Consider the following 12608-nt stretch of genomic DNA (forward strand, 5'->3'; position numbering starts at 1 on the left):
ATGGCTGCTATCCAAAGTCTACAAGCAATAAATGCTGGAGAGGGTGTGGAGAAAAGGGAACCCTCTTACACTGTGGGTGGGAATGCAAACTAGTACAGCCGCTATGGAAAACAGTGTGGAGATTTCTTAAAAAACTGGAAATAGAACTGCCATATGACCTAGCAATCCCACTTCTGGGCATACACACTGAGGAAACCAGATCTGAAAGAGACACGTGCACCCCAATGTTCATCGCAGCACTGTTTATAATAGCCAGGACATGGAAGCAACCTAGATGCCCATCAGCAGATGAATGGATAAGGAAGCTGTGGTACATATACACCATGGAATATTACTCAGCCATTAAAAAGAATTCATTTGAACCAGTCCTAATGAGATGGATGAAACTGGAGCCCATTATACAGAGTGAAGTAAGCCAGAAAGATAAAGAACATTACAGCATACTAACACATATATATGGAATTTAGAAAGATGGTAACAATAACCCTATATGCAAAACAGAAAAAGAGACACAGAAATACAAAACAGACTTTTGAACTCTGTGGGAGAATGTGAGGGTGGGATGTTTCAAAAGAACAGCATGTATACTATCTATGGTGAAACAGATCACCAGCCCAGGTGGGATGCATGAGACAAGTGCTCGGGCCTGGTGCACTGGGAAGACCCAGAGGAATCGGGTGGAGAGGGAGGTGGGAGGGGGGATCGGGATGGGGAATACGTGTAAATCTATGGCTGATTCATATCAATGTATGACAAAACCCACTGAAATGTTGTGAAGTAATTAGCCTCCAACTAATAAAAAAAAAAAAAAAAAGAATACTGGAGTGAGCTGCCAGTTCCTCCTCCAGGGGATACTCCAGACCCAGGGATGGAACCCGTGTCTCATGTGTCTCCTGCACTGCAGGCAGATTCTTTACTGCTGAGCCACTTTAAACTCAATACAATTTATATTACACCATAATTTCTTCTAATCTTTTTTCTTTTTTCTCTGTGTAGAGAGTCAAGACGTTATTGACAATCTCATTGAGTATTTCCCGGAGAGAATGAGCAGGGAAGAACTGCAGTTCCTGCTCACTGAAGACAATGCCTGGGAGAGTTTTGTGGTTGAGGCCAAATTGTCCAGGTAAACCACACAAGTGTGCCAGGAATTTTACCCAGATCCCTTGGGAAGATCTCCCCAGGCTAGCTTCCTCCTGGCAGACACACCTCCTCCAGGCAGGATCCTAAGGCTGGGATCCCGGTTGTTCTTTCTCAAGATCCCATCAGGAATGTTTCCTCCACATCATTTGCTGGCAGTGAAAGGCCTCAGGTTGAGAAGAGATGAAACCTGTAAGGAGGGGGCAGGTTACATGACCTTCAACAAGTTACTGAACTACTTTTGGCCTTAGTTTCTTCATCTGTTCCATTTTATTGTGGAGAAAACTGAGATCATGCATGCAAAGTGCTTCACATGATGGCTGACATAGAGTAGATCCTCAATTAATGCTACCTATTTAAAAACTTGCTGTGAAGAGATGGGATCAAAGTTCTTTTCCCTAGAGATAAGAACCAAGCCGGACTTCCTTTGGGACAGGTCAGAAAATCCTGCCACCAACATCACTTTGTGTTGGAAGACCTTTTAGAACTAACACCCAAAAAAGATGTCCTTTTCATGATAGGGGACTGGAATGCAAAAGTAGGAAGTCAAGAAACACCTGAAGTAACAGAAAAATTTGGCCTTGGAGTACAGAATGAAGCAGGGCAAAGGCTAACAGAGTTATGCCAAGAGAACGCACTTGTCATAGGAAACACCCTGTTTAACAACACAAGAGAAGACTCTACACATGGACATCACCAGATGGCCAACACTGAAAATAGACTGATTATATTCTTTGCAGTGAAAGATCGAGAAGCTCTATTCGGTCAGCAAAAATAAGACTGGGAGCTGACTGTGGCTCAGATCATGAACTCCTTATTGCCTAATTCAGACTTAAATTGAAGAAAGTAGGGAAAACCACTAGGCCAATCTGGTATGACCTAAATCAAATCCTTTGTGATTATATAGTGGAAGAGAGAAATAAATTTAAGGGACTAGATCTGATAGAGTGCCTGATGAACTATGGATGGAGGTTTGTGACATTGTATAGGAGGCAGGGATCAAGACCATCCCCAAGAAAAGGAAATGAAAAAAAGCAAAATGGCTGTCTGAGAAGGCCTTACAAATAGCTGTGAAAAGAAGAGAAGCGAAAGGGAAAGGAGAAAAGGAAAGATGTACCCATTTAAATGCAGAGTTCCAAAGAATATCAAGGAGAGATAAGAAAGCCTTCCTCAGTGATCTGTGCAAAGAAATAGAGGAAAATGATAGAATGGGAAAGACTAGAGATCTCTTCAAGAAAATTAGAGATACCAAGGGAATATTTCAGGCAAAGATGGGCTCAGTAAAGGACAAAAAAGGTATGGACCTAACAGAAGCAGAAGATATTAAGAAGAGGTGGCAAGAATACACAGAGGAACTGACAAAAAAGATCTTCACAACCCAGATAATCACAATGGTGTGATCCCTCATCTAGAGCCAAACATCCTGGAATGTGAAGTCAAGTGGGTGTTAGGAAGCATCACTACCAACAAAGCTAGTGGAGGTGATGGGATTCTAGTTGAGCTATTTCAAATCCTAAAAGATGAAGCTGTGAAAGTGCTGCATTCATTATGCCAGCAAATTTGGAAAACTTAGCAGTGGGCACAGGACTGGAAATGGTCAGTTTTCATTCAAACCCCAAAGAAAGGCAATGCCAAAGAATGCTCAAACTACCTTACAATTGCACTCATCAAACACGCTCCTAAAGTAGTGCTCAAAATTCTCCAAGCCAGGTCTCAGCAATACATGAACTGTGAACTTCGAGATGTTGAAGCTGGTTTTAGAAAAGGCAGAGGAACAGAGATCAAATTGCAAACATTTGCTGGATCATCGAAAAGCAAGAGAGTTCCAGAAAAACATCATTTTCTGCTCTATTGACTATGCCAAAGCCTTTGACTGTGTGGATCACAATCAACTGTGGAAAATTCTGAAGGAGATGGGAAACCCAGACCACCTGACCTACCCATTGAGAAACCTGTATGTAGGTCTGGAAGCAACAGTTAGAACTGGACATGGAACAACAGACTGGTTCCAAATAGGAAAATGCGTATGTCAAGGCAGCATATTGTCACCCTGCTTATTTAACTTATATGCAGAATACATCATGAGAAACTCTGGGCTGATTGAAGCACAAGCTGGAATCAAGATTGCTGGGAGAAATATCAATAACCTCAGATATGCAGAGGACACCACCCTAATGGCAAAAAGTGAAGAAGAATTAAAGGGCCTCTTGATGAAAGTGAAAGAGCTGAGTTTCAACTGACCCAACTAAACGTTGAGTTAAAGTTCAACATTCAGAAAACTAAGATAATGGCATCCAGTCCCAACAATTTATGGCAGACTGATGGGGAAACAGTGGAAACAGTGGCTGGCTTCATATTTGGGGCTACAAAATCATTGCAGAAGGTGACTGCAGCCATGAAATTAAAAGACACTTACTCCTTGGAAGGAAAGTTATGACCAACCTAGACAGCATTTTAAAAAGCAGAGACATTACTTTGCCAGCAAAGGTCTGTCTAGTCAAGGCTCTGGTTTTTCCAGTGGTCATGTATGGATGTGAGAGTTGGACTGTGAAGTAAACTGAGCACAAAAGAAATGATTCTTTTGAACTATGAAGGAGACTCTTGAGAGTCCCTTGGACTGCAAGGAGATCCAACCAGTCCACCTAAAGGAGATCAGTCCTGGGTGTTCATTGGAAGGACTGATGCTGAAGCTGAAACTCCAATACTTTGGCCACCTCATGTGAAGAGCCGACTCATTTGAAAAGACCCTGATGCTGGGAAAGATTGAGGGCGGGAGGAGAAGGGGATGACAGAGGATGAGATGGCTGGATGGCATCACTGACTCGAAGGACATGAGTTTGGGAAACTCCGGGAGTTGGTGATGGACAGGGAAGCTTGGCGTGCTGCAGTCCATGGGGTCGCAAAGTCGGACACGACTGAGTGGCTGAACTGAACTGAACTGAATGTTAGTTAATCAAATGGCCTAGGAAGAAGTTGATGCATTTTGAAGTATTACTGAAATGGATCAGGACCCTATGGTCCTTGCCCCCCACTCCCCGTCCCCCCACCCGCCACTATGTCCTCTGTTGTCTTTTGCATGTGGAAAAGTTAATCAAAGAATAAATTTGATCAGAGAAGTGAGAAATGCTGAAACAAAGGAAAACAAAATAAGGAGATAAATAATGAAGTCATTAAGGATTTTCAAGGACCTTTAGTTCTTTCTCACGGGCTATAGGTCCTATTCTAAGCCTTATCCTGTGAGCTGTCTAACAGATACTAAAACACGAGGTGGAGAAGTTAGCTACATGACGACCAGACTTACACCCAGGACTTGAGCTGCCACAATTCTGAGAAGTGACCACAAAGAAATGGGAACAAGTGCACCCTGGAACTGAAGATTAACTGTGCCTAAAACAACCAAGATGATGCTAGCCAGACCAGTGATGGCCAATTGAAGATGACTGTTAGAGATGACTCTGCTGTTTCTGCATGTAACGCCACCCCCTCTCAACTCTGTCTATAAATGCTCTCACCTCCTGCTTATCCGGGGGGTGTGGGGAGTCAGGCTGAGGACAGATGTCCACCACCCTCCCCTGCAGTTGCCAGCATCTGAAATAAAGCACACTTTCCTTTCCACCAACTTGCCTGTTTACTGGCTTTTGAGTGACAAGCAGAGGGACCCTCCCATGCATACCTTTTGGTAACATTACCTGAGGCAGGATAAGGGTGAGGGTGGGGCTGGAACTGTCTGCAATCCTAACGTGGAATGATTTACTTCTATGACGAGTTTTTTTAAGAACCCATGTGGCTCCTGGCCTGTCAGCCAGTCCCCACACTGTCTGAGTCGGTCTCTTGTCTTGTGAACTCCGTGCACAGAAGGTTCTGGGGCCCTGGGGGCATGTCTTACAGAGTTTTGTTCTAATGTCACCACTTGCCGCAGAGCTGTGCAGCCGTAGAGCTTGTGGCAGGGGCCCTGAGAGGAACTCCAGGGCCCGGAGCACCAATTGAGGGCAGCCTCTGGACATAGGTCAGGGTCCTCACAGGCAATCAACCCCACCAGGTGATTTCCAGGGCACTCGTTGGAGAACCACTGTCATGGATCATTGGGTTCAGTTGGGGCATCTGTAGCCTGGATACCAGAAGTTCCTCTTTAAACTAGAACTCTTAACTTGAGTGCTTTCAGTAAGGCTTCTTTTTTTCCCCATGGTAAGGGAAGAATTGCCCACATTCTGGTGAAATTCTGGAGATTCTGGTGACAGTGGGTAGCTTTGCAGGTCAAGCTCATCTGTGGGATACTGTGCCCCCTCCATGCAGGCCCCCTGGCATTCTTGCCCTGCTGGATGAGGAGCGCTGGTTCTCCAAAGCCACGGGAAAGAGCTTCAAGGAGAACGTGGTGCAGGAGCAGGACACCCACCACAAGTTCCAGAAGCCCAAGCAGCTGAAGGACAAAGCAGATTTCTGCATCACCCACTTCACTGGCAACATGAGGAGTGCACACAAAGGATGGTGTGGATGGACCTTCTTGGGAGACAGAGAGACGATTCTATGACCTTGAGCCCTGAGGTGGGGGACAGGTGGGCGGTACTTATTCATCATCACATATTCCATTTTGCTAGAAGCTTGCAGCAGTCCTGTAAAGTGCTCAGACTGTGTATTATTATTAGGTGCATTTTCCAGGTAAGGAAGTGAGATTTGTGCTAAAGGTGCTGGCTCCGGAGTTTGTATTGGGGCTCTGTGTCTGTGATATTTTGGGCCAGACAATTCACCTCTCTGAGTCTTGGTTGCCTCACGTGGAAATTGGGGGTGACCAGCACTGTATCAGGGAACATGAATTAAATAGTCTTGGGAAGCCTAACACTGCACTGTCAGTACTCTGCGGCAGGGCCTCTCAGCCTCCACATTGCCCTTCTTGAGGGGTGGAGGCCGGATCCGTCTTTACTCTCCAGGACTGTCTGGTGCATTGTAGGATGTTTAGCAGCAGCCCCGACTCCTCCCCACCAAGGTCAGTAGCACAGTCCCTACTTGAAACAGCCAGTAAGGCCTCCAGACACCCCAAACATCTGCAAGGTGTGGCCAGTAAGTGGCCGAGCTGCCGTCACACCTGCTGGCACACCTTGCCCAGTTGGCTTGTTCCTGGGAATTGGCCCTGACCGAGCAGGACTGTCCTGAGTCTGCAGAGGTTCAAGCTTAGACCAAAGCTGGTCCTTCTCAGCATGTTGTGCTGTTGGTACAGAATATCTAGCAGTTGGTTACTCTTGGATGTGTGATGAGCCAGGCTGTACTCAGTCTCCCCGTCAATGACAACTGGTGACAGGAGACTTATACTGACGCAGTGCTGCTCCCAAGCCACCTCTGGTCCTCGCCCACCATCCTCCACGTGGCCCTGCACTGCTTGGCCTTGCGTGCTTGACTCCTCTGGCTCCTTAGTATGTTGAAGCCACTCGTGCCTTTCAAATGCCTGTTTAAAGAAACTCCGTTTCTCTAGTTATCTAATGTCACCTGAACCCCCTTGTCCATTGGCACCTTGGTTAGAAATGCACATGGGCAGAAATGTTTGCAGGTAAGGTCCTTTCAGGGCCAAGGATTTTCTTTCCCTGCAAGTCTGACTCGTTATCTGCCCTGCAGTGCTGAACCCCACCTGCCCACTTTCCTGTCTCCTTTCAGTCTCATTTCCCTCTACCAGGTGAGGCTGCCTACAGCAGTGGGCCCAACCCTAGCTCTAGGCCCTCCCTCGACTTTGGCCTTGCTCCAGTGTTCCTTGGTGGCTGGGGTAGCCTCTTGGAGAGGGCTAGCAGCCAGCTCTCCTCCTCTAGATCGAAGCCCTTGAGCTCGACAGCAGCCTGTACCGCATCAGCGAGAGCAAGGTCTTCTTCTGGGCCAGCGTGCTGGCCCCCCTTGAGGAGGAGCGGGACCTGAAGATCACGGACGTCATCATCGGCTTCCAGGCCTGCTGCAGGGGCTACCTGGCCAGGAGGTGCATCCCGGGATGCCCACCCACAGCTCAGGGCCCCGCGCTGTCCTGTGGTGGAGGCACTGAGGAAGCGGGGCCTGGGCGCCCTCACTCAGGCAGGTGTCCCACGGGGATGTCCATGTGCTTTCCCTGCCCCCTTCTTTCTGGATTTCTACCTGAGGTTTAAAGTAAGCAGGCGGGAGGGGTGACTTTGCTTAGATTTTCCCTGCAGGAAAACCCCTGTTCCCACTGTTCCTCCCTATACAGCCCTTCCTGTAGGGGTGGCTCCCAGAAGATCCCAAGCTCCAGGGAGGAGGCGTCCTTGAGTACCAGCAGCTCCTGTGGAGTCAGGGGCAGGCTTGTGCAGGTCAGTGGGCAGGACAGCTGAATGTTAACCCCCTGGCCCCTCTGAGTCTGTGCTCAGGGGTGTCTGTTCCAGCCTGAACTCTGAACTCTTGGACAGAGCGTGAGTGTGTGGTGTTTGGACAAATGGACTTTTGCAAGACATGAGCTGCTGACGTTCTCCTGCCAAATGAAGTCCCTGAGTTACTGGAAGAAATCCCCTGCCTCTCCCTTCCCCCACTCCACTCCCCCCAACCCCTCTTCCTTATCTGCAAAATCAAATTGAATTCCTGGCTTTTATTATGGGTGATTGTAAGACCGAACAGTAGTGTGTGGTCCTCGTGAAATAGCACTCATCACTCTTACGTCCCTCCCTTAAAAGCAGGGAGGAGGTGGCCGTGATGGCCCAGGGACTTTTCCTGGGATGAAGCAGCCCTGATGGAAGGTCAAGCAGGCCTCCAGGAGTGGTCAGGGTTCCAGGAAAACTGCAGTCCCTTCTGCTTGGGACAGCAGAAAAGTCCACCAGCAGTCCAGCTGCAGGACTCTCAGGCTGTGGGATCTTTGCTTCTCAGTTTCTTTATCTGTACAGTGGAGCTGACAGTTCTTAGAGCTGATGTGAGAATTAAATAGGAAATGTGAGGGTGTTGCCAGCAGGGACCCTGGCACATGCTCAGTCCTCTCCCCACAATGAGTCTCTTCTCAGGCACTAAAAAGGAAAAGGACTGACTCTCTCTTGTAGACTTTTCTGAGTTACCAGGACCCTAGCCTTCCTGTCAAAGTCCTCCATTTGGAGAGAAATATATCTGTTGTCAGGTGGAAATAAGCCGGGGGAGAAAAGAAGTGTGCTCTCAGCCCTTCCCACAAACTTAGGCATCACCTAATGGCGGTGACCATCAAGGCCAGCCCTCCTCCTGTGGGTCACTGGGACAAAAGGCACCTGTATCATCCCTCTCATCAAGGCCAAGTCTAGAAGGATCTGATCACAAGTTTGAGGGTAGAGGCATGGATAGAGTGGCTGAAGGGTGGCCTTAGGCCCCTCTCCCAGATACTGTGGGAGCAGAGCAGGGGACAGTGGACTCTGAACCCACATGGATGTGGCTCTCAGCGAGAACAATATGACCAGTATGTGGTGAGCAGCTGGTATGTTCCAGGACTGTGCCACGTGCTTGCGGCATCAAGATGAATAAGGCAAGCAGGCGGGTGAGAGTGAGTGGATAGACAGGGTCAAGGGATCTGGAAGAAGCCCATGGGAAAGGGGAGGGATTGGAAAAGGGGCTCACAGTGTGTTGGTGGCAGGTCTTCCTTCAGGGAGCCAGGGCAAGATGTGCTGAGTCAGTAAGAGCCTGGCATGTCAGGCGTGGCTTTTTTAGCTAAGGGAGTCAACAAACAGTCTGGGTTTAGCCCAGGGTGGGACCTGGTAGGCAGAGTGTTTATTTAATCTGAGCAATCCAGATGTGAGGGCATTCACTTTCTCTTTTGCTTCTCCAAGTGTATCTGGACCCACACGATGTGTGTGGTTTATTGCAGAGATCCACAGCTGGTGGCTGCATCTGCAGAGCTCAGAACAACTGGATCTTGTTCACACCCAGCCAGAGAGGATTACTGGGTAAGCAGGCAGGTAGGACCCCCACCCCTTTCCCCATCCTCAGGATGAATGTCTGAGAAAAGATGATTGTCACTAGTTGACAGAAGAAGGAACTGGAAGCTCAGAGAGTTGGGTCATGCCCAAGGCAGCAGGCTAAGCAGGAGCAGAGCCTGACTGTGGAAGCAGGTGTGTCTGACAGCTTCCTCCCACCACCTGGGCCCCTGAACAGTGCAGAGGGAGGGTGGCACCTGCTCAGACTGGCTCAGCTCAGGATGTAGACTCCTGAGACGTGAGCGGTGACCCCAGAAGGAAGGCGGTGTTGGGGGTGCTCAGTCCTTTGGGAAATTTAGAGAACGCTGAGGGGGTAGAGGAGGGTGGTGGGGTCAGACTCTCCTTCTGTGGCCTGGCCAGCTTGAGGCTTCCCCCCAGGGTGCTGTGCTGAGGCTGACAGGGACAAAGGGTTTCTTTTGCGATATTAATATAAGGAATCCAGGTTCATTACCATTTTGTCTCTGAGCACCTGCTCAGTGTCAGGCCCTGGGGGGAAACTGAGGCCTGAGAGCGGCAGGACAAGAGACCGTGTGGGGGGACACAGGGCTTTGTCTTCCTGACCTTGCCAGGCCCTCAGGTCAGGACTGTAGGTGATGATGCTACTTTGGGGGAAGATGGCCCTAATAGAGTGAGGGGGCTTACTGTGCTATGTCCACATTATGATGCTGGATTTGCAACATTAAGATAAAAAGCCAAACTGCAGACATGTCAGTATAACAGGAGGGGCATGACCTTAGATCTATGTGTTTAGACAGGCAGAGACAAACCTTGAAAGTTTGGGGTTATTAAAAGTATATTCCCGGGACTTCCCTGGTGGTTTAGTGGTTAAGACTCATGCTTCCATTGAATTGGTTGTGGGTTCCGTCCCTGGATGGGAAACTAAGATCCCACATGCTGGGTTTCAAGGTTAAAAAATTAAGTAAAAGAGAAAAATAGAATGTATATTTTGATCAGTTAAAATAAAATAAAATCACATTCCCCACTTACATATCCATGTCAGAAGGCCTGGTCTTGGCCTCCACTCTGCCCTCTTGCCCTCTGAGAGCTGTATGACCCTGGACAAGTCACCTCCCTGGGAATTGTTTGTTTAGATCTCTTGCATGCATTGACTTCTTAGTAGTTAAGTTGTGTCAGATTCTTTGTGACCCCATGGACTGTAGCCTGCCACGCTCCTCTGTCCATGGGATTTTTCAGGAAAGAATGCTGGATTGGGTTGCCATTTTCCTCCTCCAGGGGAATCTTCCCAACCGAGGGATCCAATCCACATCTCCTGCAATGCAGTCTGATTCTTTACTGTCTGAGCCATCTAGGAAGCCCTTTCAGATCTCTTATGCATTTCTTAAAAGCTGGTTTCAGTCTTCACATGTGGGTTCGTAGTTTCTCTCTGCGTTGGAAATATTCAACTTTGTCTACTCAATATATTGCAAACCTTGTCTCCAGTTCGCTTATCTTTTTTTTTTTTTTTCTTTTGAGGCTTGAGTTGTTATTCACTCAATACTGTGTTTCTAAGAGTCATCCATATTTAATGAATAATTATAATAAACTAATTAGAAAAAACTGTACTTATTCTTTTTTTTTTCATTTATTTTTATTAGTTGGAGGCTAATTACTTTACAATATTTTAGTGGGTTTTGTCATACATTGACATGAATCAGCCATAGAGTTACATGTATTCCCCATCCCGATCCCCCCTCCCACCTCCCTCTCTACCCAATCCCTCTGGGTCTTCCCAGTGCACCAGGCCCAAGCACTTCTCTCATGCATCCAACCTGGGCTGGTGATCTGTTTCACTATAGATAATATACATGTTTCAATGCTGTTCTCTCGAAACATCCCACCCTTGCCTTCTCCCACAGAGTCCAAAAGTCTGTTCTATACATCTGTGTCTCTTTTTCTGTTTTGCATATAGGGTTATCATTACCATCTTTCTAAATTCCATATATGTGTGTTAGTATTCTGTAATGTTCTTTATCTTTCTGGCTTACTTCACTCTGTATAATGGGCTCCAGTTTCATCCATCTCATTAGAACTGATTCAAATGAATTCTTTTTAATGGCTGAGTAATATTCCATGGTGTATATGTACCACAGCTTCCTTATCCATTCGTCTGCTGATGGGCATCTAGGTTGCTTCCATGTCCTGGCTATTATAAACAGTGCTGCGATGAACATTGGGGTGCACGTGTCTCTTTCAGATCTGGTTTCCTCAGTGTGTATGCCCAGAAGTGGGATTGCTGGGTCATATGGCAGTTCTATTTCCAGTTTTTTAAGAAATCTCCACACTGTTCTCCATAGAGGCAGTACTAGTTTGCATTCCCACCAATAGTGTAAGAGGGTTCCCTTTTCTCCACACCCTCTCCAGCATTTATTGCTTGTAGACTTTTGCATAGCAGCCATCCTGACTGGCATGTAATGGTACCTCATTGTGGTTTTGATTTGCATTTCTCTGATGATGAGTGATGTTGAGCATCTTTTCATGTGTTTGTTAGCCATCTGTATGTCTTCTTTGGAGAAATGTCTGTTTAGTTCTTTGGCCCATTTTTTGATTGGGTCATTTATTTTTCTGGAATTGAGCTTCAGGAGTTGCTTGTATATTTTTGAGATTAATCTGTTGTCTGTTCCTTCATTTGCTATTATTTTCTCCCAATCTGAGGGCTGTCTTTTCACCTTACTTATAGTTTCCTTTGTTGTTGAAAAGCTTTTAAGTTTAATTAGGTCCCATTTGTTTATTTTTGCTTTTATTTCCAATATTCTGTTAGGTGGGTCATAGAGGATCCTGCTGTGATTTATGTCAGAGAATGTTTTGCCTATGTTCTCCTCTAGGAGTTTTATAGTTTCTGGTCTTACATTTAGATCTTTATTCCATTTTGAATTTATTTTTGTGTATGGTGTTAGAAAGTGTTCTAGTTTCATTCTTTTACAAGTGGTTGACCAGTTTTCCCAGCACCACTTGTTAAAGAGGTTGCCTGTTTTCCATTGTATATTCTTGCCTCCTTTGTCGAAGATAAGGTGTCCATAAGTTCGTGGATTTATCTCTGGGCTTTCTATTCTGTTCCATTGATCTATATTTCTGTCTTTGTGCCAGTACCATACTGTCTTGATGACTGTGGCTTTGTAGTATAGTCTGAAGTCAGGCAGGTTGATTCCTCCAGTTCCATTCTTCTTTCTCAAGATTACTTTGGCTATTCAAGGTTTTTTGTATTTCTGTACAAATTGAGAAATTATTTGTTCTAGTTCTGTGAAAAATACCATTGGTAGCTTAATAGGGATTGCATTGAATCTATAGGTTGCTCTGGGTATTATAGCCATTTTGACAATATTGATTCTTCCAATCCATGAACACGGTATGTTTCTCCATCTGTTTGTATCCTCTTTGATTTCTTTCATCAGTGTTTTATAGTTTTCTATGTATAGATCTTTTGTTTCTTTAGGTAGATATACTCCTAAGTATTTTATTCTTTTTGTCGCAATGGTGAATGGTATTGTTTCCTTAATTTCTCTTTCTGATTTCTCATTGTTAGTGTATAGGAATGCAAGGGATTTCTGTGTGTTAATTTTATATCCT

General features: G+C 46.2%; 2 protein-coding genes across 2 annotated transcripts in view; one reads left to right on the forward strand and one right to left on the reverse strand.

Moving 5' to 3' along the window:
- Positions 1 to 12608, reverse strand: part of LOC122680102 (apolipoprotein L3-like) — an 89620-nt gene that overhangs the window by 13849 nt on the left and 63163 nt on the right. The window lies entirely within an intron of this gene.
- Positions 7020 to 12608, forward strand: part of LOC122680078 (apolipoprotein L3-like) — a 411694-nt gene continuing 406105 nt past the window's right edge. The window contains exon 1 of the mRNA XM_043880976.1: positions 7020 to 7090. The gene's annotated coding sequence lies outside the window, so the exon portion shown is untranslated. The remainder of the gene's footprint in view (positions 7091 to 12608) is intronic.

Source organism: Cervus elaphus, chromosome 22, assembly GCF_910594005.1.
Source record: "Cervus elaphus chromosome 22, mCerEla1.1, whole genome shotgun sequence".
NCBI lineage: Eukaryota > Metazoa > Chordata > Mammalia > Artiodactyla > Cervidae > Cervus > Cervus elaphus.